The following is a 27893-nucleotide window of genomic DNA, read 5'->3' on the forward strand; positions in this document are numbered from 1 at the left end:
TGAAACCAGAAGGCTTTTCCTGGTGTGTCCTGGTGCCCATTTCCACTTCCAGGTGGAGCTGTGTTGTGTTCATGCTGGAGGATTAATGAGGGGAACAAATGGTAAACTCACTGCTGGTTTGGTGATACTTTTTCTTTTCTTTTTTGAGACGGAGTCTCACTCTGTAGCCCAAGCTGGAGTGCAGTGGCATGATCTCGGCTCACTGCAAACTCTGCCTCTGGGACTCAAGAAAATTCTCATGCCACAGCCTCCTGAGTAGCTGGGACTACAGGCACGTGCCACCATGCCCAGCTAATGTTTTGTATTTTAGTAGAGATGAGGTTTCACCATATTGCCCAGGGTGGTCTGGAACTCCTGAGCTCAGGTGATCCACCCATTTCGGCCTCCCAAAGCGCTGGGATTACAGGCATACGCCACTGCGCCCAGCTGGTGGTACTTTAAATTCTGGTCTTTGTTCTAAATCTGCCTGCTATTATTTATTTTTCAGGGCCCTCAAATAGTTGCTGTATGCATTCTGCCCGGGTTTTACTGCTGTATTCAGTAGGACTGACAGGGTGGAGTATGCTTACTCTTCTTTTTAAATTGATTTAATATTCAGCAATCTTGCTAAACTTTTTTTGAGATAAGAGTCTCACTCTGTCACCCAGCCTGGAGTGCAGTGGCACTGAGTTCAAGTGATTCTCCTGTCTTGGCCTCCCGAATAGCTGGGATTACAGGTGTGTGCCACCTCACGTGGCTAATTTTTCTATTTTTAGTAGAGACAGCGTTTCACCATGTTGGCCAGGCTGGTCTACAACTCCTGGTTTCAAGGGATCCTTCTGCCTCGGCCTCCCAAAGTGCCGGTATTAAAGGCGTGAGCCACTGTGCCTGGGCAGCTTACTCTATCTTATCCAGAACTGGAAACTTCTTGCCTGTTAATGTAAGTGATGCTGCCCATCCAACATCAGTAAGTGAATAGATGAATTCACATGGGTCAAATACTATTGAGATTACTGTGCAGACACTTGGATAAGGAAAAGTTGATCATATCTCCTCAGTGGGCCACCAGCAACAACCAGCCAAGCTGAAGAGGAGAGATTTATTCTCCAGATGAAAGACCCTCAAAACAAATGCTCCCTCAAAAGGGGCTATTGCTGTATCTGACCCAAGATAGAGCCCACCTAATGACAGATTCTGCCCAGATACAGAGCTTCCATTTCAGATTTAGTGTCAAACATCAAAAGCACCCACGCTGGAACAAAGGCCTGAATACAAAAGATGGAAACCAATTAAGCAGATCACATGGAGAACTGCAGGAAACTAGGTAATGCAGGTCACAAAAGAAAACCTTCACAAAATTTTAGTAAGTGGTTTCAAACAGATATAAGATGAGACTGAACCCACAGAACAGGAATCAGGATGCTAAAAGAAGGGAAAGGAAGGAAGAAAAAGAAGAGGAAAAGGAAAGAAATCAGAATAGAAATGTGGGCAAATTAAGAATATGATGGCAAAAATAAGAATCAATAGAAAAACTGAAAGACAAAGGGGAAGAAACCTTTCTAAAAGTACCATGAAAACAAAGAAATGGGAAAAATAAGGAAAGGGGCCTTAAAGGTCCACCTAGGATATCCCAAATCCAAATAACTAGCATTTCAAAAAGAGAATGGCAATTAATACAGAAGTAACATAAAATCATTTCCCAGAACCAGAATACACAGGAAGCCTGGGTGAGGTCACGAGCCTCTAATCCCATCACTTTTGGAGGCTGAGGTGGGTGGATCACTTGAGGCCAGGAGTTTTGAGACCAGCCTGGGCAACATGGAGAAACCCCATCTCTATAAAAAACACAAAAATTAGCCAGGCATGGTGGCATGTGCCTGTAGTCCCAGCCACCCGGAGACTGAGGTGAGTGGGTCACTTGAGCCCAGGAAGTCGAGGCTGCAGTGAGCCATGTTTGCACCACTGCACTCCAGCCAAGGTGATAGGGTGAGACTCTGTCTCTAAATAAATAAATAAAATACATAAGAACCCAAGCATAATTAGTGGAACAATTACAACTTTCTTGGAACGAAAGGACAGAAACATCTTGAAAGGGAAAACAAAATACCTAGGCATGATTACTTTCAAAAGTCCCACAAGAAAAATCCTGGAAGCAGGGTGGGAACAGGACATACAAAAGAATGACAGTAAGAATGTCACAAATTATCAAAAGCAATTCTGGATGATGGGGGAGGGGGGACAGGCAGGCAGTAATGTATCCAAAATTCTAAGGGAAGAAGATTTTCAATCTATAATTCTATACCTATCCACATTACATATCGCATACAATATAGAATAAAGACCCACAAAATTACTCCTATGGATTCTTTTCTTAGCAAACAGGTATCTTACAATGAAATTCACCAAAATAAGGGAGATGAAATAATTAGTTATACAATCCAAGAGTGGCAACTAGAAGTCCAAACATCATAGCTATGCAGCAGACAAGCCGAGGAACCAGTGGATTGGAGGAGGGAAGAGGATTTTAGAGTTGTTCTCCTCAAAAGGACGCTAAATAGAGATATAAATAAATACTTATAAAGTATTAAGGGTATATATAAAACACATTTCACAAGTGGATGAAAACAGGGCAGATACAAATTTCAGGAAAGGCTTGGGCGTGGTGGCTCACATCTATAATTCCAGCACTTTGGGAGGCTGAGGTGGGAGAATCACTTGAGCTCAGGAGTTTGAGGCCAGCCTGGGCAATACAAAAAGTTAAAAAATTAGCCGAGCATGGTGGTGCATGTCTGTAGTAGCAGCTACTCAGGAAGCTGAGGTGGGAGGACTGCCTGAGCCTGGGTACAGGCTGCAGTGACCCGAGATGTGCCACTGCACTCTAGCCTGGGCAACAGAGCAAGACCTTGTCTCAAAAAGAAAAAAAAAGAAAAAAGAAAATTCAGGAAAAAATTAAAAGTTGTACCAAAAAACCCCCATAAATGTAGTACAGTACTTGGCGCTGCACTGGGTAACTAAAAAACATAACTATATTGGAAAAACTGGGATAGTTTTTGTCTCATTTATCTTAAAGAAAGTGAATAATGCCTACAATTGATAAGAAATAGCAGTACAGGCTGGGCGCAGTGGCTCACACCTATAAAACCAGCACTTTGGGAGGCCAAGGCAGGCGGATTGTTTGAGGTCAGGAGTTCAAGACCAGCCTGGCCAACATGGTGAAACCCCATCTCTACTAAAAAATACAAAAATTAGTCGGGCATGGTGGCACACAACTGCAGTCCCAGCTACTCAGGAGGCTGAGGCAGGAGAATCACTTGAACCTGGGAGGCGGAGGTTGCAGTGAGCTGAGATCATGCAACTGAACTCCAGCCTGGGTAACAGAGTGAGACTTTGTCTCAAAACAAAAAACAAACAAACAAAAAAACCCCAGCAGTATAGCTGACCCCCAAACAATACAGATAAGGGGTACCGACACTCCCCTAACACAATTGAAAATTCACGTATAACTTTTCAACTCCCTCAAAATTAACTACAAATAGCTTACTGTTGATTAGAGGCCTCACCAATAACAGAAACAGTCAATTAATATAATTTTGTATGTTGAATGTATTATATACTGTATTCATAATAAAGTAAGCTAGAGAAAAGAAAATGTCATTAAGAAATTCATAAGGAAGAGAAAATGTGTTTACTATTCATTAAGTGGAAGTGGATCTTCATGAAGGCCTTCATCCTTACCTTCACTTTGAATAAGCTGAGGAGGAGGGGGATTGGTCTTGCTATTTCAGAGGTGGAAAAAAATCTGCATATAAGCAGACCAGTGCAGTTCAAACCCACGTTGTTCAAGGGTCAACTGCTCATTATTTATAATTCTTTAGGTAACCATCAGAACAAACAGCTAAAAACAATAAAAAATAGTTGCCTCTAGGAAGTTAGGGAGGCTTAGAAGCAAGGAACTGCTGCTGTACACATAAATCTTTTAGTACTACTTGATTTTCTGTTTTAAACCATGCGTATATATTATTTTGGTACACTTCCCACCTTCTACTTTTAATAAAAAAATTTTCAAGTGGATGCATAACATGCTATGATGTGTCACTGATAGTTTTGGCCCTAATTTTAAGTTTTGCTTGTTTCTTATCTGACATTTGAGATAAGGAATGTCAGCAGTTATGAAATATTGAGTAATTCATCCACAAAACAAACATTTTCTATTACCTCCCTGTTACTTTTCTGGATTAGTTTAATTGAATATTATTATGCAAGAATAGCTGCTTGAAAATGTTAAATCTATAACTAATTGTACGACTTCAAATGTTCTCCATACTATACAACCAAAATAAAACGTAAAATTAAACTGGATGTTGAGACAGATAACTGCAGAAACACCAGTGAACAACCTTAATTTTTTGTCATTTTTTAAATGACAATCACAAAACTCCCGACATTTTAATCAACTTAAGTCAGTATTATATATTTGAACTTACAGAAATTTCATACTAGAAAATACTCAATCTGAGGTATTATTTACCAACAAATCCATTGATTTCTCATAGCATATACAACAATCTTTTCACAGAAAGTGATATTCAGGGGAATATGTTCAGACATTGTTTGGGTTACAAAATTAAGTAAGAGTCAGATCCTCTGAAAGCATCATAGAGGGCCAGAGGAGAGCTCCTGGGTCTCCTGTGCTGGAAGTGTGGAAGCACTGGCAAGACTGGCAGAGAAAGGCTGACCACAGACAGAGTTGTCTGACAGTATTCCTCATATAACTAAAACTAGTATTACAAGATGAACTGCATAGTTTTGGGAAAGAGCTGTGCAAAATGCTTATGACTGCTTCACATGCACAAACCCATTTTTTTTGGTGTCCCCAAAACAATTATCCCCTAAGATTCAGACTTCAATAACAACTTACTCTTCTGAAGTACTGAGTAGCAACAACGGATTATTATATTCGAGTTCAGAAGTGAACAATAAAGTATACAGCATTATTAAGTTTGAGATGTTTGGCCACTACTTACACTCATAAGAAAGATAATGCAGTCCAAATATCCATCATTTGAATTGGCTGTACTTGGTATCTGGACATTTTTAATGTTAGTTAAAAATATCTCCCCCATCCTACAATGTTCTTATTCTGTTTTACTTTACTCAGGCTTTTAAGAAAAAAGGGGGAGGGGCATGATATACATGATATATAAGTTAACTTTCTTTTATGTGGTACATGGAATTTGTATTATTCTACCTTTTATAAACTCAGTTTTTCTCAACTCTATCATAACATTTCACAAATCCAGAGAGGAGTTCCCGGCAACTTCTACCATTCAAAACACAGCTAAAACCAGAAATGACCAAAGCAGGGGCTCAAGAGTATGCAGGTTTGACCTGAGGAAATGTTTCTTCATACCACTACTCAGCATCTTGTACTTTTTAGTATTGGCATACACTAAAGGGGCTCGGCCAGCTTCACCCAGGCTGCATATTCTCAGAAGCAGCTGACTCTAAGTGTAGAAGGGGCAGCACTGAGTGCTACCTGAAGAGCACACGAGAGCAAATGGCAATGGACAAACAGAGCGAAAAACAAATTCAAGGCAGACACAACGGTTAAAAACCACAGCAGCCCAAGACCAGCTACCATGGGGGTAGGTATGACATACTTGCCAGCTGCAAGGAGCATCACTCCACCATGGCACAACATAAGATGTTCAAGTCAACCACAAGTCACTGGGAAAAGAGAAACTACACATGCAAGGAAACTCAAAATATTAAGGAGGGATTTCTAAAATGGTTCAGACCAGTAGTTCTCAACGCTGGATGCACACTTCAGTATGCTATTTTTTTTTTTTTAGGAGACTCTTTCATAAGAGGTGTTCTGTATTATCTCTAAGAGAAAAGGAGAATATGACTTTCAGACATTAACATGAGTCCTACAGCATAAACATGAATTAGAAGTACCACAAAAGCCTCAGAAAAAAACCAAACTTTTAATCATTAATCTGTAAGTCTATAACAGGTCTATTTTAGGTCTCTAGCCATCTATATTAGTAAGATTGCTATCAAATTAATAATGCCTTTATTAGCCATTTTTCCCCAATATAATTTCAACATTTGCTGTCTGTTCCATCTTTTTCTTTAACCTCATCTCTAAAATGTCTATGAAGTTCATTCCTGGAAGGGTGCTTATCTGCCCCATAGGAAAGGACTTCCCTGCATAGTCACTCTGAGTGTACTCCTAGAGACAGGACCAGCTGCCATACTGTGTCTACTCTAGATGCTATCCCTACTACATCTGTAAATCTCCACAATTTGACAGCTTCAAAAACTTTCAGCTCTCCTGATTTTTTCTTCACTCTTATCCAAAGAACCTCTTCAAGTTCCCAAATCTCATGTCTGTTGTCATTCTTCTCATTCTTAATAAAAAGTATATTTGATCAGAGCCCAGAAGTCAGTATGTGTGAATCCCTTTGACTTCTCCTCCATTTCATCTAAAAATTCTACCTTTCATGACTTCCTTCTCCTTCCTGCTTTTTCAAAGTCATGTCTTTGCATTCTGCCTTATCTCAGGCTTCATCACTTCTCTGTTTACCCACTGCTGCCCCTCTGCCTACAAACACGCTTGGATTTCCCACATCCTACAGAAAGCTTCCTTCAAATCCACTGCTGATGCGTGGAACTACCCCATTTCTGTCCTTTCATCTTCACACTTTTATTTTAGAGACAGGGTTTTGCTCTGCTGACCAGGTTAGAGTGCAGAGGTGTGATCACAGCTCACTGCAGCCTCAAACTCCTGGCCTCAAGCAATCCTCCTGCCTCAGCCTCCCAAAGTGCTATGATTAAAGGTATAAGCCACTAGGCCTGGCTTCACACTTTTTGAAAAAGGTAGCCCAAGCCCCATTTCACTGGCAATCCCTTGCCTTCCTCATCTGCCCCTATTCAAACCAAAACCACTTTGTTGAATGCCAACAATGATGACTAATGCCAAGCCCAAAGTCTCCTCCTTTGTATTCATTCTGCTTGGACTGTATGTAACATGACCAACTTCCCCATGACAAGTTCTTTCCTCTCCACTCTTCTGAGATACTTCCTACCTTTGACTAGTGCCCCCAGTTTTTGTTTTTTTTGTGTTTTTTGCTTTCTTTCTCTATTGCTCCTTAAATTTCCCAAAATTCTCTCCTGGTCCTCTCCCTCAACTATACTTTCATAGACTCTTCAAGCTGCAATCCTAAATTTTACTGTTCTGGTGATAACTCCAAATCTCCACCTTTAACCTCTAACATTTCTTAACAGGCATAATTCACTTTATTTTTCTTGTATAAAACCCCTATGTTGCAGCCACAGCTGCAGCCTGGGTCCTTTGCATGGAGACTCTGGTGTGGGTCTTGACGAGGTGGTCAGTGAATTCCTCATAGGGAGACTTGGTGAACACAGTCTTCTTCCAGAGGTCGGGGGTCGGGCAGCTGTAGGTCTTGGAGATGGCATCAAAGGTGGTCTTGGCAAAGTTGCCCAGGGTGGCAGTGCAGCTCCTGGCTGAGGTGTAGCAATCATCAATACCAGCCATCAGCAGCAGCTTCTTGGGTACCGGGGCCGAGATGACACTAGTGCCCCTGGGCGCAGGGATGAGGCGCACACGCACAGAGCTGCAGTGGCCTGTCACCTTGCAAGGGATGGTGTGGGGCTTGCTGATCTTGTTCCCCCAGTAACCTCTGTGCACGGGAACAATGGAAAGCTTGGCCAGAATGATGGCCCCTCGGATGGCATCTCCTTGGAACACTTAACGCCCACACTAGACGTGACCGTTCTAGTCCCTGAAGGCAACAAATGCCTTGAACCTGATGCGCTGGCCGATGCACGTGTGCTTCTGCATTGGCATAATCTTCAAAACCTCATCCTTGAGAGAGCCCCCAGTTAAAAGAGAGCCCCCAGTTAAAAGTCAATGATCTTAGACTCCTTGATGGGCAGGGAGAAGAGATGGATTTCCTCCAGGGACTTGATCTTCATGTTCTTGACCAGGTGGCCCAGCTTGGTAATGGGCATATATTTCTTGTCCTTGGCTGAGGCCCTAGCCCCAGATGCCAATGCCGAAGCCTCTGCAGTTCCTCATCCCAGGACCCCCAGGGGCTCTGGGTCGCACTCCTGCACCCCCTGCCCCCTCACCAGCCCTAGCTACACTGGCGTCATCCGCCATTTGATGTTTTCTCAAAGAAGAAGCAACTATTAACATTTTTTTAGGCTGCAAGACTACTCCCTGAGCACTTCCGCCTGGTTATCCCACACGTGCCTCAAACTTAACAGTTCTGAATCAGAGCTCACAGCTCTCTTCCACTCCATCCTTGGCCCAAGTTTCCTTTCAGTGATGTGGGCACTGAGTCTTGTGAACATGGCAACTAATTCTAAACTCTTCTTCCTACTGTCAGTTTTACCACACTCCACTCCTCTGTTACAGTACCAAAGTTCTGAAAACATACCAATTTCACTTCCTTGCTCAAAAACTTTCTAAAGCTCTTCATCGTGTAGGATTAATGTTCAAGATTCTGAGAACAATATTCAAAGTCCCTGCAGTCTAGACTTTAACGTGCTTATTTCTATAACCTAGTTTAAACTTTTCTTCCTTCCACTCTAATCCAAAAGTACCTTCTAAGAAATCCAAAGTGTATTAATCTCTGCTTTCTATACGTAACAGTATCTTATTATTTAAACTATAGCATTTATCACAGCTCTATTAGATTGTAAATGTATTATATTAAGAGTGGGGACTGGCCTTGGTCATTTAACTATGGTTCTCAGCTAGGTGAGATTTTGCCCTTCCTTGGGGCATTTGACAATGCTAAGAGACATTGCTGGTTGTCACAACCAAGAGGATGCTCCTGGCAACTAGAGGGTAGAGGCCAGAAAAGCTACTAAATATCCTACAATACACAGTACAGCCCCCACAACAATGATCTGTCCAAAATGTCAGATGAGAAACCCTGAACTAATCAATAAATGTCTAACAAGAACATGTCAGAACAGGAATTAGGAGGTTCAGGAACACAGGCTGACATCCAGCCTAGTTATCAATGATGTGGTTAACATTGTTTAAGAGGGAAAGAATGGCCAAAAAGGGGGGAAGGGAGTTTCATTTTAGTAGTTTGAATAAAGTTAAATAAAATTAACAAATACTTCTAAATAAGGGAAAAGAATGGCCTTTCAAATATAAGGGAGTACTCTCTTAGGCCTACTCAAAGATTATTTAATTCTCTAGGAAATACACCTTTGCCTAACACATTATTCATTATTGGTTAGGGTCTAGACTGTGAAGCTATGCATTCAAATGTAGATTTCTGTCCAGCAGAGATGCCAACTATCTCAGTCTGCTAGAAAAATAACCCAAAAGGTTACAATGTTGTTGCTCTGTAAGATATTAGCCAATCTGTATCTAACCAAGCAACTGTATTCCAATAATAACCTTGAATATAAATAGAAAAAGAAAAATGACAAAAAAAAAAAAAAAAGATCCAAGTATATGCTGCCTGCAAGAGACTCACTTCACCAGTAGGGTCACACAGACTGAAGGTGAAGGGATGGAAAAAGGTATTTCATGTGAATGGAAAACCAAAAGAAAGCAGGCGTAGCTATACTTATATCAGATAAAATAAACTGTAAGTCAAAAACTATTAGAAGAAACAAAGTCATTATAAAATATTAAAGGGGTCAATTCAGCATGACAGTATAACAACTATACATACATATATATATATGCACACACTCAAATACATAAGGCAAATATTAATAGATTTGAAGGGATAGACTATAATACAATAACTGTAAGGAACATCAACACACCACTTTCAGTTCAAGACCAGCCTGGGCAACATGGCAAAACCCAGATGGAAATTAAGATTAGATTAGAAATAAATGAAAGATTAGAGCAGAAATAAATGAAACAGAGACTATAAAAATAGAAAATATTAATAAAATGAAGAGTTGTTTATGAAAAGGTTTTAAAAATTCATAACCCTTTAGCTAGACTAAGAAAAAAGAGGAGACAAAATCAGAAATGAAAAAGTAGATATGACAACTGATACTGCAGATTTACAGAAGATCATAAAAAACTATTATGAACAATTATACAAACAAATTGGATAACTAAGAAGAAATGGATAAATTCCTTGACACATACAACCTACCAAGATTGAATTATGAATAGAAAACCTGAAGAGACTAATAATGAGTGAGACTAAATCAGTAATAAGAAGTCTCCTATCAAAGAAAAGCCCAGGAACTGATGGCTTGCTTCACTGCTGAATTCTACCACATTTAAAGAAGAACTAATGTCAATTCTTCTCAAACTCTTCCAAAAAACTGAAGAGGAGGAAATACTTCCAAATTCATTTTTGAGGCCAGCATTACCCTGGTACCAAAACCAGATGAGGATAAAACAAAAAAAGAAAACTGCAGGCCAATATCCCTGATGAACACAGATACAAAAACCTTCAACAAAATATAGTTGGCCTTCTCTATCTGTGGTTTCCGCATCCATGGATTCAACCAACCACAGATTGAAAATACTCAGAAAAAAAATTACATTTGTCCTGGACACGTACAGACTTTTTTCCTGTCATTATTCCCAAAAGAATACAATATAACTATTTTTATCACATTTACATTGTATAAGGCATTATAAGTAGGTCAAGGAGGTCAAATCATCTCAAGATGATTTAAGTATACAGGAAAATATACATAGATCATATGCAAACACTATACCATTTTATACCAGGGACCTGAGTAGCTACAGATTTTCATATCTGTGAGAGATCCTGGAACCAATCACCCACAAATGACAAGAGACTACTGTAATAGCAAAGAGAATTCAATAACACATTAAAAAGATCATTCACTATAATCAAGTAGGATTCATCCAAGGAATGCAAGGTTGGCTGAACAAATACAAATGCAAATGAAAAAACAGGATACATTACATTAACAGAATGAAAAACAAAAGCCGTATGATCAGTTCAATGGATGCTGAAAAAGCATTTGATAAAATCCCATGCCTTTTCATGATAAAAAAAAAAATCCCAACACTTCAACACAATAAATGCCACATATGATAAATCTGCAACTCATAACATACTCAATGAGGAAAAATTTAAGGCTCTTCCTGTAAGATCTGGAACAAGACAAAGAAGCCCGCTCTTTCAACATAGTATTCAAAGTTTTAGAGCAATTAGGCAAGAGAAATATAAGACATCCACACTAGAAAGAAAAAAGTTAAACTGTTCCCAGATGACATGATCTTACTATATAGGAAACCCCTAACAGTCCACCAAAAAAACCCCCAGAATTATTGAATTCCATAAAGTTGCAGAATACAAAATCAACACAAAAATCAGTAGTGTTTCTAAACTAACAGTGAACTACTTAGGAATAAATTTAACCAAGGAGTTCAAAAATCTTTACACGGAAAACAAAAACACTGACAAAAGAAATTGAAGACACAAATAAATGGAATGATATCCCAGGACAATCTCTTCAATAAATATATTGGGAAAAGTATACAACCACATGCAAAAGAATGATATTAGATCCTTATCTCACATCATATACAATAATCAACTAAAGATGGATTAAAGACTTAAAGATTAAGACTCCAAACTATGAAACTACTAGATGAAAACATAGAGGAAAAGCTTCATGACATTGGTCTGGACAATGATTTTTTAAAATACGACCACAAAAGCAGAGGCTACAAAAACAAAAATAGACTAACAGAATTACATCAAATAAAAACCTCTGGACAAGCAAGAAGCCAATCAACAGAGATTACCTACAGAATGAGAGAAAATATTTGCAAACTATACACATAAGAGGTTAACATCCAAAAATATAAAAGGAACTCAAAACAACAAGAGCAAGACAACAATCCAATTAAAAAATGAGCAAAAGATTTGAATAGACACATTTATCAAAAGAAGATATACAAATGGCCAACAGGTACAGTAGTGAGTCCCCCCTTATGTGTGGTTTCAGTTACCCTTGGTCAAGCATGTTATGAAAATATTAAATAGAAAACTCCAGAAATAAGCAATTCATAAAAATTTTAAATTGTGCCCTCTAAGCAGTGCAGTGAAATCTTCCGCTATCCAGTATTGGAATCATTCCTCTGTCTGGTATATCCACGCTGTATATACTACCTGCCCAACAGACAGTAGCTGCCTTGGTTATCAGATCGACTGTAGCAGTATCTAGGTGGCCATCTTCAAGTTGCCCTTATTTTACTTAATAACGATCCCAAAATACAAGAGTAGTAACGTTGGCAATTTGGACACGCCAAAGAGAAGCAATAAATTGCTTCCTTTAAATGCAAAGATGAAAGTTCTCCACTTAATAAGAAACTAACTTTTATTAGAGTATACTGTTATAATTTTTCTCTTATTAGTAATTGTCGTTAATCCTTTATTGTGCCTAATGTATAATTTAATCTTTATCATGGGTATCTACGTATAGGAAAAAAAACATTGTATATATAGGACTCGGTACCATCCAAGGTTTTAGGTATCTACTGGGGGTCTTGGAACGTATCCCCAGCAGATAAGGGGGACCACTGTACATGAAAAAAATTACTGGCTGAGTGCAGTGGCTCATGCCTGTAATCCTAGCACTTGGGGAGGCCAGGAGTTTGAGCTCAGGAGTTTGAGAACAGGCTGAGCAACATAGGGAGACCTCATCTCTATAACCAATTTAAAAAGTAGGTGGGCATGATGGTAAACTCGCCTGTGGTCCCATCTACTCAGGAAGCTGAGGTGGGGGAACTGCTTGAGCCCAGTAATTTGAGGCTGCAGTTAACTATGACCACATCACTGCACTCTAGCCTGGGTGACAGAGTGAGGCCCTGTCTCAATAAATAAATAAATAAATAAATAAAATAATAAAAGAGAAAATGTTATATATAGTCATCCCTTGGTGTCCGCAGGGGATTGATTCCAGGACCCTTTTGCAAATACCAAAATATGGTAAATATAAACAATGGAATGCTTATCAGCCATAAAAAATAAAAAAAGGAAATCCTGGTATTTGCAACATCATAGATAAACCCGAAAACATGAGGTTAAGTGAAATAAGCCAGGCATGGAAAGACAAATGATGTATGTGGAATCTAAAAAAGTTGGTCTCCTACAAACAGAGAGAAGAATGGTGGTTATCCAAGGCTGGCACAGTTTGGGGAAGGGATTCTGGAGATGTTGGTCAAAGGACACAAGATTACAGTTAGATAGGAGGAATAAATTCAAGAGAACTATTGTACAGCATGGTGACTATAGTTAATGACAATATATTGTGGTCATGAAAAATACTAACAGAATAGATATGTGTCCTCACCACAAAAATCACATCTATGTGAGGCATGTTAATTAGCTAGCTTTAACCATTCCACATTGTTATGTACTTCAAAACATCATGGATACATAATAAATACAATTTTATCTGTCAATTTAAAAAATAAATAAATTTGAAAACTTCAAGTGCTCTCTGAACCATTTCTACATTCCTGCTGGTCCCTCATTTATGAGTTACCTGTCTGAAAGTCATGCTTACATAACTTCAAAAAAATTTTTACACTTTGGCAGTAGAGTAGTACCCACTCAGATGCCCAAAGGGACTCTCATCTGCTTGAGCTACTAAACTGAGTGGCCCCAGAAGGGCACTTCATCAGCTCCTTAAACCCAAGCATGTCTCATTTTGGCTCCCAGAGTACCAAGAGAATACCAAGCAGCCAGAGAATGTTACTTCTGCTGTTTCTCTGTTGTCTCCTTTTCTTCTGATAATGTGTTTTCGTTTGATGATTCTTAGCCACATGTCCCTGTCCACACTGGCCCAGAGATCAGTGGATACAAATCACTAGGCCAGTTTCAACTGCACCCTCTGTATACATGAATCTGGTCTATGCATGGCTGATAACTGATCTTGGCTAGGAATCTGATTTTATGGTCTGACCATATGGTGATCTGTCCGGTAGACAATAGGGATCTATTTTCTGTCAGATGAGACACCTCAAGAAAATCTGGTTTTAGTCTTTTCTGTGTTGTTGTTAGTGCAAGATCACGTTTCGGGACCAATGAAAGAACTGTCTTTTTGAAATCTGGACCAGTTATGTGTTTCTCAATTATTTTTACCTGTGATTCAGACTGTTGAAGCTGAAAGTTCTTGTGCACTTGTGACTATAAGAAAAGCCTCATTTTTCATGGTATGAATGAGAAATATCCCCAGAGCTATTAATACATTAGATTATAAAGTTTCTCAAACAATCTCTACTCTAGTTGGTTGACAGATAATTACAAGAACTTCCTTAACTCTATCTATATTTCTAGAATTCCTCCAACATAATGAAACTAAACATGTAATACTTTAAACATGTTAGCCTTTTAAGGACAAAAAAAACAAACCCAGGCTGGGTGTAGTGATACATGCCTGTATTCCCAGCGACTTGGGAGGGTGAGGCAGGAGGATCATTTGAGCCCAGGAGTTAGAGTCCAGCTAATAACACACTGCGAGATTACCATCTCTTAAAAAATAACAACAAATAGAAAAACTCCAAAACTCAAAGAAACCAATAGGCCAAAAACACTGTTAAGAATCCAAATTTGTGTAATCAAAATAATTCTCACGCAAATCAGTATTATTTTATTATTTTAATACTAATTTAAAAATAGATGTCCTTTCCCTGATTTTAGCAGTGTAGAATATAATAAATCTATACTTTTTTCTTTGAGATAGAGTCTCGCTTTGTCACTTAGGCTGGAGTGAAGTGGCATGATTTCGGCTCACTGCAACCTCTGCCTCCTGGGTTAAAGTGATTCTCCTGCCTCAGCCTCCCAAGTAGCTGAGATTACAGGCACCTGCCACCATGCCTGGCTAATTTTTTTGTACTTTTAGTAGAGATGGGGTTTCACCATGTTCGTCAGGCTGGTCTTGAACTCCTGACCTCATATGATCCACCCACTCGGCCTCCCAAAGTGCTAGGATTACAGGCGTGAGTCACGTCACTCGGCCTACACATTTTTTTTTTTAAATGTTTTTCTCACAGAGATTAAACTTCCTATGCTTTACTGGCTTACTGATTAGGTAAGCTAATATTACTCATATATATTTATGATTATGAAAAATATAAAATTTGGCCCAGTGTGGTGGCTCACATCTGTAATCCCAGCAATTTGGGAGGCTAAGGCAGGAGGATTGCTTGAGCCCAGGAGCTCAAGACCAGCCTGGGCAACATGGTGAGACCCTGTCTCTATTTAAAAAAAAAAAAAAATGATTATATAAAATTATATGTTCAACTAAATAAAATTATAATAGTAACGAACTTTTTTTTTTTTTTTGAGATGGAGTCTCACTCTGTTGCCCAGACTGGAGTGCAGTGGTGCGATCTCGGCTCACTGCAACCTCCACCTCCTGGGTTCAAGTGATTCTCCAGCCCTATCCTCCCAAGTAGCTGGGATTACGGGCATGTGCCATCATGCCTGGCTTTTTTTTTTGAGACAAAGTCTCACCCTGTTGCCCAAGCTGGCGTGCAGTGGCATGATCTTGGCTCACTGCAACCTCCAACTCCTGGGTTCAAGCAATTATCCTGCCTCAGCCTCCAGAGTAGCTGGGACTACAGGCAGACACCACCATGCCCAGCTAATTTTTGTATTTTTAGTAGAGATGAGGTTTCATCACGTTGGCCAGGCTAGTCTCGAACTCCTGATCTCAAGTGATCCGCCCGCCTCGGCCTCCCAAAGTGCTGGGATTACGGGTGTGAGCCACTGCGCCCGGCCAAACTTTTTGATACCAGAAGTTGGATGTTGCTCAGTTGTCAGTATAAGCATAACTTCCAAGATCATTAATTAACTTCAAGACTTTGGCTAGACTGATATTAATTAATGGTTACTCTTTAGAATATGTGATTAATTTCCAGGTAAGACAGACACAGAATTTTTCACTTTTGTTTAGAGATGGATCTATGTTGTCCAGGTGGTGTGCATTCATAGGTGTGAACACAGTACACTGCAGCCTCAGAATGCTGGCCTCAAACCATCTTCACACCTCAACCTTTCAAGTAGCTGGCACCACAGGTGCACACCACCATGCTTAACTACCGAGTATATAATTTTACCACATACATACACATGCTCTTTTTAATATAACCACAATGTCATTACTGCACCCAGCAAAACACTTTCTTAATCTAATACCCAGTCTGTGTTTAATGTCTTTTTCCAGTTGTTTTCTCCTAATTACTCCGATTTTTTTTTCACCATAACTACACGATTAGTTTACCCTTGTCTATAACGTAACAAGAGCAGAATTACAACAGTATATATACTCTTTTAGTAAGGCTCTTCCATGCAGCATAACAGTTTTGAGATTAATCCACATCGTTACATGTATCAGCCAGTAATTTATCCTTTTCCATTGCTAAGTAGTATGCAACTCTGTTTTTTACATCTAAACTATCTCTGGAGGTTCCTAAAGGTCCCTGGGAAATCACAAAGATTTGTTTTTATCACCTTATAACAAGAAGGATGTTAAAACTAATTTCTTTGGAGTATTCTGTGTTTCTTAAATAGCTCAACATGATTAGTTTCTGTCAAATCAAAGAGGAAGCATGGTCTTCTCTGGATACTTTTGTACAGATAAAAACTTTTAACTTTTTTTTTTTTTAGAGACTACACACTTTACAAGATAGAATGGAAGGCCTTAGCGCCTTGTCAATGCCCACAATATGTTCTTAGCTTTCAAATAAACACTGCTCCAATCTTAAGAAACAGTTATGTACTGTACCTCAATAGATTTTAACTCTCCTCCATCCTGATTTTGTTGGTTACTGTATAAACTGACCATGGTTATCCAGTCTTGTCATTAACAAGTGGTTTCTTCTTTCCTCTCTTCCTTGTGCTATACCTCTGTTACTGACTACAGCATAGAAAGTGGGTCTACAACAAAGGATGACAGTCCGAGAGTCTTGCAGAAGAGACTATGCCAGACACTCTTGACTACTGATACCTCAAGAAACTGACTCATGGACACAAACTTTGGAGTATAAGCGACATCCCTTAAGCAACAGGCTAGACTACACCAAAGGATTCAGTCGAGATTTCTGGGACCCTTTGTGAAGCAGACAACCCAAGATCTAGTAGAACACAATGTAATGACTGAATGAATTAATGAAAGAAATCTAACTCTAGTTATATGAAATATAGTTGATTTTTTACAATGTTCTATTTTCTCTCAGGTATAGGAAGAAGCCCCTTTTCATTAATTTTTATCCTTCCACTTAGCAAGCTATGCTTTTACAAATGGAAAGAAAACACTTTCAAAATGTTATCTTGTTTTCCTTGACACTCAAAATTCAGGAATTAAAAATACTTTCACTGGCTCTCTTCACTTTTCATGATATGCAGCTGCTTGCATAAGATCATTAAGAATTTGGCCCCCTTTTTACCAGAAGAGAATCAGACAAACTGATTGTGCAACCCAGGCCATATCTGGAATTCCATAAGAATTTTATTTAATAAGGTATAGAATGGCCACTATTAAAGAACAAGAACTGTAGTTCATGTGTTGAACTCATGCTCAGGAAACTGGCCTGGTGCCTATCCTATGGTGCAGGATCTCAGCCTTCTGTTCTGTATTAAGGTCAATTCCTGGAAAGCCAGAAATTTTAGAAGATTTTGGGAATTCTGAAGAGAGAGGAATTCATCTAGATGTACAGACACTACAGGTGAAATATGTAGAGATAATTTTCTTGATTTTTTTTTTTTGAGGTTGGTTTCCTAGCTTTAGAAGAGCCAATAAGAACAGATAAAAACAAAAAATAAGCAAAAATCTCACCTGGCTATTTAAAATGCAATATAAGATTTCTTATGAAATTTCCTGAGGATAATTCTCTACCCTCACTAGCTACTAATACATCTTACCATCACCCAAATACAAAGATGCTACTGTGTGGGTGTGATATCAAGAATAATCTCCAGATGTTATATAGAAGGGGAAGCAATGAAGAAAAATTACAAAAATCCTGAAAATAAGGTAAAAAAAAATGGCAGCATGTTCTTTCAATGTCATACTATGTTTTCTTTTTTTTTTTTTTTTGGAGATGAAGTTTCATTCTTGTCGCCCAGGCTGGGGTGCAATGGCAGGATCTTGGCTCATGGCAACCTTCGCCTCTCAGGTTCAAGTGATTCTCCTGCCTCAGCCTCCCAAGTAGTTGGGATTACAGGCGCCCGCCACCATGCCTGGCTAATTTTTGTATTTTTAGTAGAGACGGGGTTTCACCATATTGGCCAGGCTGGTCTCGAACTCCTGACCTCAAGTGATCCACCTGCCTCGACCTCCCAATGTGTTGGGATTACAGGTGTGAGTCACTGTGCCCAGCCTCAATATCACACTATTCTCTAGCAGGCCCAATCAAGGATTACTTAATACTTTAGGGCAGCACTGTCCAAAAGAACTTCTGCAATGATGGAAATGTCCTACAGCTGTACTATCCAAATTGGTGGCCACTAGTTACATGTGACCACTAGCACTTAATTTCACTGAAGCAATTTAGACAGCCACATGGGGTAGTGGCTACCATACTGGTTTGTGCAAATCCAGCCCTTGGACTATTTTGTATATACAACCCCTGAGGTAAAAATAGTTTTTACATTTTTAAAGGGCTGTAAAAACCAAAACAAAAAGGAATATAAAACAAAGACTTTGTGGTCCACAAAGTCTACAATATTTATCATTTGGCTCTTTAGAGAAAAAGTTTGCCAATGTACATCCTAGGAGAATGTATTTTTTTGCTTGACATATTTATATTAAATAACATCCAGAATCTGTGAAATTACATTATAACTTGTAGATTTTTGTCCAGTATAGATACAGATGATTTCTGTCTGGCATAAAAGACAATCCCAAAGATCATGGTTTCATTATCTTGTAAGACTGTAATACTGTGAAATATATATTTCCTGGCATACAACTTTTAAAATTTTTAGAATTTGAAAGTGATAGTCTTTTTATATGCTAATGAGTTCAACTATGACTGGCATCCATAGGTAGTAGCTTCAGGATGGGGCTGGTCAGCAGAGACCAAAGTAGGATGACAGGGTTGAGATTTCTGCCCTACTTCCAACCTCTCGGGAAGGGAGAGGGGCTGAAGGTTAGTTTGATCATCAGTGCCAATGATTTAATCAATCACGCCTATGTAATGAGGCTTCCATAAAAACCCAAATGGACTTGCTTTGGAGAGTTTCAGGATAGCTAATACCTATTCTGAAGGGTGTTGTTCCTGGAGAGGGTATGGAAGCTCTAAGCCCTTTCCCTCATACCTTGCCCTATGCATCGCTTCATCTGTAACCTTTGTAACAGCCTTTACAATTAACCAGTAAGTGTCTTCCCCAGAGTTCTCTGAGCTGCTTAGCTAATTAATAAAACCCATGGAGTGAGTTGTGAGAAAATCAATTTATAGCCCATCAGTCATAATCACAAAACAACCTGGGAAACTTTTCCCTAGATCCCTACAAGGGTATAGAACCTGCCAAAGGAATTCACTTTGCAGACTGGTGAAACCACCTTTGCAAAAATTATAACTGAGGAAATTATGACAGTGAAAGAGATCAGACCTAATTGACTCCATCTTGTATCTAACCTTTGGGCTGTTCTTGTTCATTCCTGGGTGTAGGTCGAAATAACCTTGGGAAGGAATTCAGTTTACGGTTTGACTCTGAAACAAAACTGGTAACAGCCCTTTCTCGGAAAGACCCCCTTCTTGCCTGGGGACCAGTCTGCCTTTGAAGGACTAACAAATTAGCTACAAGATTAGAAATGATGGTTTAAGAGTCATATAGCTTCTGGCTCCAAGAGTCTGAACCTCCCCAAATTGCTCCTGGGGATAACATCACTATTGTAAAACCTAAAATTAGTGGTTGAAATATTTTGCAGACTCTGCACTCAATGAATCAGCTGACACCACCCAGATCCATATTCTGGCTCAACCAATTCTACCATCCCACCCAGGAACAGAAGACAGCAAGAAAACCTCACTTTGACCCCCATGATTCCATCTCCAACCTGACCAATCAGCACTCCCCACTTCCCAAGCCCCTACCTGCCAAATTATCTTTAAAAACTGATCCCTGAATGCTGGGGGAGAGGGATTTGAGTAATAATAAAACTCCAGTCTCCCACACAGCCAGCTGTGTGTGAATTACTCTTTCTCCACTGCAGTTCCCCTGTCTTGATAAATTGGCTCTGTCTAGGCAGAGGGCAAGGTGAACCTGTTGGTTGGTTACAAATTTGGAGGCTTGTCCAGGATTGCTCTTGTGGCTACCTGCCTGTGGTTTGGTAGCACCCCTCTGGCAATGGATCCAGAGGCCAGCCCAAGTGGCTGCCTAGTTCTCTTGGATTGGTGGCTGACTCTGACACTGTCTCTACCGACAGGGCACTGCCAACCCAATGTGCATGAATTTAATTGCAATGGAGAAACAATCCTGGGCAGATGTCCAATAACTGTTGCCCTATCACAGGGTGTCTGTCTGTAGCCTGTCTGTAGCCCAATTATGGGGTGTCTGGCTCAGTGAGTATCCTAGGCGCTGCCACAGCTCCTTCCTTCTCCCAAATGGTTCCATAGCCCCATGGTGTGGTATGTGTCTGCAGCTCCACCACGGAGTGTCTGTCTTGGTTCGGCTCCTTTGGGGTCTCAGTTGGCTCTCCTTAATTAGTAGGAAGAGTCTTAGTTAGGAAGACTTCTCCTCAATCCAGAAGATTTAGGGGAGATTTCTCAGGCAGAGAATAGGAGGATAGTTTGGAAGGGGTACTCTGGAATTATTGGTTAGGGATCTTGATTTGGAAGCTCTTCTGTCTGTCTTGTCTTTGTGTGTTTCTGTATATGGTGGGGATCTCTGAAGGAACTGCTGACAAAAGTCAAAAATTATCTTGAGCAATTAAAAGCCTTTGCAAGCTTGAAATTGGCTCCTCTAAGCACCTTCTGGGAAGAGCAATAGAACCTGCTGAATGTTGTTAACTCAGTAGACAAGGCTTTTTTGTCTTTTGACAGTGGCAGCCCAGGTTGAATTCTTGGCTTTGGAAATGATTCCTTTCTGGTTTGTTACTTAACTTTCCCACTTTTTGAGGTTCCCACCCCCACCCCAATGGCTAGCTTCCGATTTCCTGTCTTGAATTTTTCTTTCTCCAAACTGCCCTTGGGAAGATTCTAAATCTTGTAAAAAGAAGCTGCTTACCATCTCTTTGAAACACCTTATGAGTCCATGGTTAAGTTGTAACCTTAGCTAAAACTTATTAATTTCACATGGGAAGTTACCTGTGGCAAAGTTCAAAAGCCAGAAATATTGACTGTCCTGGCTAGAGTCTGATAATAAGAGATTTTTAAAAAAAAATTTAAAAAGAGCTCTATGGTTAAAATCAACTTAATTAAAAATGGATATCCAAGCTATATTATTTTAAAAGGCCTTGGTTTTTTTTTTTTTCTTCTTGGATATTGGTTGTTTTTGTGAAAAAGTTTTTGTTTTTCTTCTCAGTCAACTGAATTATTTCTCTACTTTGCCCTCCTGATGCCCACATGAGAGAACTTAAGATAATTTCTAACAGCTTCCACTTTGGAAAAAAAAAAAACCTGTTTTCCTCATGGAACCCCAGGAGTTGAAAGTGGATAGATCGCTCTCAAAATCTAAGGCTCTGTTCAGCTTTACATTATGTTACCTGATGTTTTTTTTTTTTTTTCCAAGTTTTGGGGGTATCAGAAATTACTCTGCATTATGGGAGAGCTTTTAGCCTTGGTGTGCAAAAATTAGGTACAAAATGTACTTTAAGGGATGGCTAATAACAGTTACAGAGGGATACTTGGCTCACTGCACGCTTTAATCAAAGAAGCATGCTCTTGGCCACCTGGAAGGTAAGGAGGAAAAATCCCCACACTCTACTGAGAGATAAGACTCCCATGGGGGATGGGCTAATTACAAAATGGGCTGATTGCCAGGAAGTGGAGGTTGCAATGAGCCAAGGTCACACCACTGCAATCTAGCCTGGGTGACAGGGCAAGATTCCATCCCCCCAGAACAGAAACAAAAACAAAATAAAATTGGCTGAGTGGGTTTGGGTTGCCAGGCAATTAAATGCATGGTAAAAGCATTGCACCGTTTTCTCCAACAGCATTTCCCTTTTGAAAATCCAGGATGCAATATAAAAATGGGACCCTTAATTTTGAGAATGTCTTTGCTTTCCAGCTGTGCCTGCTTTTTAGGCCCTAGTAACTGCATGCTTTCCTAGCCTTGTTTCGTGAAGGGCTCTGCCCTGAAGCCAGTAATCCAACTTAAGAAACTGGCAAATGAAAAATGTTACAACTACTGGATATTCTGTCTGTGTATGTGTTGTGTGTGATGTTTATATAAAAGAGCTCTAATTAACTAGCTTAAAGAAAAATAAGCACTTAAATCAGATATTTTGTCAGAAAAACTAAAACTAATGAGCTAGTTTAGTTCATATAACTTTCGTAATCTTTTGGTAATAAACAGTTTTAAAGATTACTGGTAAATAAAAATATCTTCCAAATTTAGACATTTCATCTAAATTAGGTCAAATATTAGGTTTGCTAAACGCTCTAAGGTCATAAACTGCTTCTTTAACTTTTGAAAATTCTTCAATATACCTCCCTTGGAGCCATTACATTCTAGGTAAGGTCTGGGGACATGTGAAATTAGCCCCCATAAAGAAAATATTTTATACAAAAGAATCTTGTATGGTAAATTCTTGTCCTAAAGTAAAAAGACTGGTTGTTTAAAGAGAGGGGTGGTTAGGACAAGTCAGAAAGTCCAAGCATGTCATAGATGGTCTAAGTCATGAAAGGATTCATGAAAGGAAATTTATGCAAGAAATGTTATACAATTTAAAGATTATTAGGTCCCCTAAATATTTCATAAACTGCCACTATGACTTCACAACCTGCCTGCTTTACAGCTAGGTAAGGCCTGGGGACATGTGGAGTCAGCCAAGTCCCACGGCTATGCTGGAAAGTCAGACCTTATCTGCACTTCTGACTGGTGTCTGTTCTAGGCTCCACACCTGGTACATAATTACAATTGCTTACTAACCAGGTTTTTCACCGAAAGTAAAAGTTGCTAAGAGTTAACAGTGTAACATGTATTTGAGACTACTGAAGAAACAGTTCTACACACAAAGTGTGTAAGGAAAGCAGAATGTACTTTTGGTAAAAGATTTTAAGAAGGCATGGGAATATGAATTTCTCACCTAAGTTTAGAGGGTTAAAGGATTGTGTTAAGTGAGGAAGGAAAAAATCTAAAGGTTTAAACAAGTTGTGAAAGGTTTATAAAAAATTAATGTGTGCAAACATATTGGCTAAAGTTAAAGAGTTATTATTCTGTTTTTCCATAAATTGAACATTGGAATAAAAGTGCAACAGAGTTTTCCTAAATCATTGTTCTGCTCTTTAACAAAAAAAATATTGTAAAGGGTTATAAAAGGTTTATAAGAATCTTGCCTTATGGTCAAACTAAAACTGAATAGATTTGTAAAATGCTATTAAACTAAATTTAGGCTGGGCGTGGTGGCTCACACCTGTAATTCCAGCACTTTGGGAAGCCAAGGCAGGTGGATCACCTGAGGTTAGGAGTTTGAGACTAGCCTGACCAATATGGTGAAATAGTGTCTCTACTAAAAATGAGCCGGGTGTGGTGGCGGGTGCCTGTAGTGCCAGCTACTCAGGAGGCTGAGACAAAAGAGTTGCTTGAACCCAGTAGGCGGAGGTTGCAGTGAGCCGAGATCATGCCACTGCACTCCAGCCTGGGTGCCAGAGCAAGACTCCGTCACAAAAAAAAAAAAAAAAAAAAAACCACCTAGCTTTAGCATTTTAAAGATGCACTAATGCAAACATTAAATTTGGTTTTCTCTTTTGAAAAGAATTTTTATGTAATATTAAAAGATAACGAAAGGTTTTCATTTGCCTTTTAAGTAAACTACAAAAAAGGTGGCGGAGGGGGTGGTGTTGAGAGAAAAGACAAATCAGTTGGCATCATGCTATCTTCACTGGATCTTGTTGTTTGGAAAGCTGAGTCTCCTTTCTACCACAGTAAAGGTTTTTCCTGTTTTAAAATTTGTGGGTTATCATTTTGGTTAAATGAATGACTTATGGTGACCTGGGATTCTACTTTGTGAATATCCAGTGTTGCCTTTTTGAGACAAGGTCTTGCTCTGTTGCCCAGGCTGGAGTGCAGTGGCACAATCTTGGCTCACTGCAACCTCTGCCTCATGAGTTCAAGCAAGTCTCATGCCTCAGCTTCCCAAGTGGCTGGGATTATAGGTGTACGCCACTACACCCAGCTAATTTTTGTATTTCTTGGTAGAGACGGGGTTTCACCATGTTGGCCAGCCTGGTCTCGAACTCCTGGCCTCAAGTGATCTGCCCACCTCGACCTCCCAAAGTGCTGGGATTATAGGTGTGAGCCACTGTGCCCGTCTGATATCCAGTGTTTTCAACAAAGGAAACACTGTCAAACATAAAATGGTATTTAATTCTCTTTCGGTTACATTCATATAAATAGGTTATTAGTATGTGTTACAAAATTGTATGAGATTCCTATAATTCTAATATGCCTCACTATATGTTATCAATAATAATTGTTATGTTAAATTATTGTGTGCCACACAGGTAACAAATTTTCTTGTCAATTGTGTCTTTGACTGTGGCTGCCCTAAAATGTTTTTTCATCCACAGACAACTGTCTTGTTTTGATCCTCTTTAGAAGATGGTCTTATAATTAGCTATAAAACTTTGACAGGTGCTCCTGAATGCAAGTTTCTAATAACACTGGAGATTGTGGCATTAGAATAAAAAAAACTTTCAGGACTCCCAGGGATAGCTAAAATGTTCATGAATATCAAGCAGAACAGGAGTTAACTGAATGGACCAAACAGAAAACTGAAGTAATCTTTTTCTTTACTTTTTTTGCTTAAAATGTTGCTGATCCTTTTCGTTTTTTCAAAGCCAAATGTGGTGGCTCACGCCTGTAAACCCAGCACTTTGGGAGGCTGAGGCGGGTGGATCATTTGAGGCCAGGAGTTCGAGACCAGCCTGGCCAACATGGCAAAAACCCCATCTCTACTAAAGGTTCAAAAATTAGCCAGGCATGGTAGCGCACACCTGTAATTCTAGCTACTAGGGAGGCAGGAGAATTGCTTGAACCCAGGGGGCAGAGGTTGTAGTGAGCCGAGATCACACCACTGCACTCAAGCCTGGGCAATAGAGTGAGACTCTGTCTCAAAAAAAAAAAAAAAAAAAAAAAAGAAAGAAAACTTTCTTTTGCACTATTTACAGCTTTTAACAACTCAGTAAAGTACATTCTTGTAAACAAAATTTGAAGCATATTTGTTTCTACCTGGTTTCTCCAGAATTTGGAAACTATTTGTATTTTTAACTTATGGTGATATAGTTATTTACATAAGTGCAATAAGAATGTTTTCTTTTCTAACAGGACACAATTGGAGAAACTGGTTATTTTACCAAGGCTTTGACTGGAATGGCGTGCTTTCCTTTAAGGAATCAAACTTGACTTATAGAGCCAACCAATAAAAGCCCCTTGGGAAAAGTGACCTCACACCTTGTCTACGCAGTACCTGTACAGGGTTCCTGACCTGTGGTAAGTAAAGAATGTCACTTTCTGACAGGCCCAGGAGCCCCAAGTTATCTTGGGACCTCAAGAGGAGAGGAATTTACCCAACTCATAGCTATCTGAGGGTATAAACCCATGGCTGGGCTTGGCTTTAAAAAAGTCTTAACTGAGGTTCCTTATGGAACTGAATTCCATCAAAGCCAATTTACAAAGCCTATGTGAGAAATAATTATTCTTGCTGTGCTCTATGGAAGAAATCAGGCCAAGTATAATAAAGTTTATTTTGCAAACAAATCAGTCCTATCATGATTTGTTTTTAATAAAAATAAGGACTAGGAGAGAAACGTGTTTCAAAAACTATAGTATGCCTGTTATTGTTGTTTTTGAGTTTTTATTTTATTTTTTTTCCTCTGCAATTTAGATTTTGGTGAGCCACAATGCCCCAAATTAATGCTTAACTGGAATTTGCACTCCTTATCCTAGAACTCAGTATTTAAATGTCCATTTAAATGCTGTACTAAAACCATAGATGAGAATACTAACACCTTTGTCATGAAGCCTTGGAACCTCAGCCTGGCTTGCGTGAGTACACTCAGACAGCTGCAAAGCAGTTCCACTCCTCTCACTTTGTGGTCAACAGCTTCCCCCACTACGCCCAGTTAGGAGAAAGCAGCCAGAGTGACTGATAGCCCTTTCCCAACTTCATAGCCCACACCTTAAGAATAAGGTGCTGTTAAACCCAAAGGGAAGGACTGAAACCACCTTTGCAAAAACTGTAACTGAGGAAATTATGACAGTGAAAGAGATCAGACTTGACTGACTCCATCTTGCTTCTAACCTTTCAGCTGTCCTTGCTCAGTCCTGGAAGTAGGCTGGAACTAACCTTGGCAAGGAATTCAGTTTATGGTTTGACTCTGAAACAAAACTGATAATAGCCCTTTCCTGAAAAGACTCCCTTCTTGTCTGGGGACCAGTCTGCCTGTGCAGGACTAACAAATTAGCTACAAGATTAGAAATGATGGCTTAGGGGTCATGCAGCTTTTGGCTCCAAGAGTTTGAACCTCCCCAAATTGCTCCTGGGGATAACAGTACTAAGATCAGTAGTTGAGATATTTTGCAGACCCTGCAGTCAATGGATCAGCTGACACCACCCAGTCCCATAATCTGACTCAACCAGTTCTGCCATCCCACCCAGGAACAGAAGACAACAAGAACATCTCACTTCAACCCCCAGTGATTCCATCTCCAACCTGACCAATCAGCACTCCCCACTTCCCAAGCCCCTACCTGCCAAATTATCTTTAAAACTCTGATCCCTGAATATGGGGAAATTGATTTGAGTAATAATAGAACTCCAGTCTCCCACACAGCCAGCTCTGTGTGAATTACTCTTTCTCCATTGCAATTCCCATCTTGATAAATCAGCTTTGTCTAGGCGGAGGACAAGGTGAACCCGTTGGGTGGTTACATTTGTATCAACTTCCTGAAAAGCCATTACTAAGACAGATTCTGAATTTAGGGTATATGAAGCTGTCCTCACAGGGTTAACAAGAATTCTGGGCAGAAAGATAGTTATAATTAAGTATTAATGAAGCTGAACTTAGACCTACTTCCTTGTAACCGAAAGTCATGTAGCAGTAGACACCGAAAATTTGCATCCCTATTTTCCTGTAGATAAAATTTCTGACCTTAGAATCATAAGGCTTTTAAGAATTGCTTCGGATGTTTTTCAGATGTCAAATTCCAGCAGAACAGCTGATGCTAACCAGTTTGAAGACCCCCAGAGAGGAACAGAATCAGCATGAGAATACAGCTTCTTCTTCAACCTGTCCCATGACTTCACCCTGCACTCTAACCAATGAATGATATCTACACTTTGGCCCACTTCAAAACCTTTAAACACCCTAACCCCCCAAATCCCTTAGGGAGTCAGATTTGAGGTTTCTTCATGTCTCGTCATCTAGTGGCCCTACAAATAAACCTCTTTCTCTACTGCAACCCAGTGTCTGTGCATATTGACTTGCTGTGGACATGAGGCAATAAACCTATGACAGCTGCATGCATAAGCTTCTGTATAATGCTGCAAAATGAAGAAAAAGTTTTGGTGGATGCAGAATGCATGGCTCACAATGGAACAATCACATGGCTATACATGATCCAGACAAAGGTGGTTATTCCTGAGCAAACAGCCAGGCTGGTGGACTAGATAAAAGGCTCCCCTGAGAAGGGGGACTACCCAACTCCCTCTATAAATGCCAAGTGGAACAT

At 39.7% G+C, this 27893-nt stretch overlaps 1 protein-coding gene and 1 long non-coding RNA gene across 3 annotated transcripts in view; one reads left to right on the plus strand and one right to left on the minus strand.

The window, feature by feature from the left end:
- The window catches only part of N4BP1 (NEDD4 binding protein 1), a 71651-nt gene that overhangs the window by 31689 nt on the left and 12069 nt on the right, over positions 1-27893 (minus strand). The window lies entirely within an intron of this gene.
- LOC129137334 (uncharacterized) lies at positions 22955-27621 on the plus strand. The gene is made up of 3 exons (XR_008539793.2): positions 22955-23064; positions 25488-25652; positions 27359-27621. It is a non-coding gene; the product is annotated as an uncharacterized LOC129137334 (long non-coding RNA).

The sequence above is a fragment of the Pan troglodytes genome, chromosome 18 (assembly GCF_028858775.2).
Source record: "Pan troglodytes isolate AG18354 chromosome 18, NHGRI_mPanTro3-v2.0_pri, whole genome shotgun sequence".
Lineage (NCBI taxonomy): Eukaryota > Metazoa > Chordata > Mammalia > Primates > Hominidae > Pan > Pan troglodytes.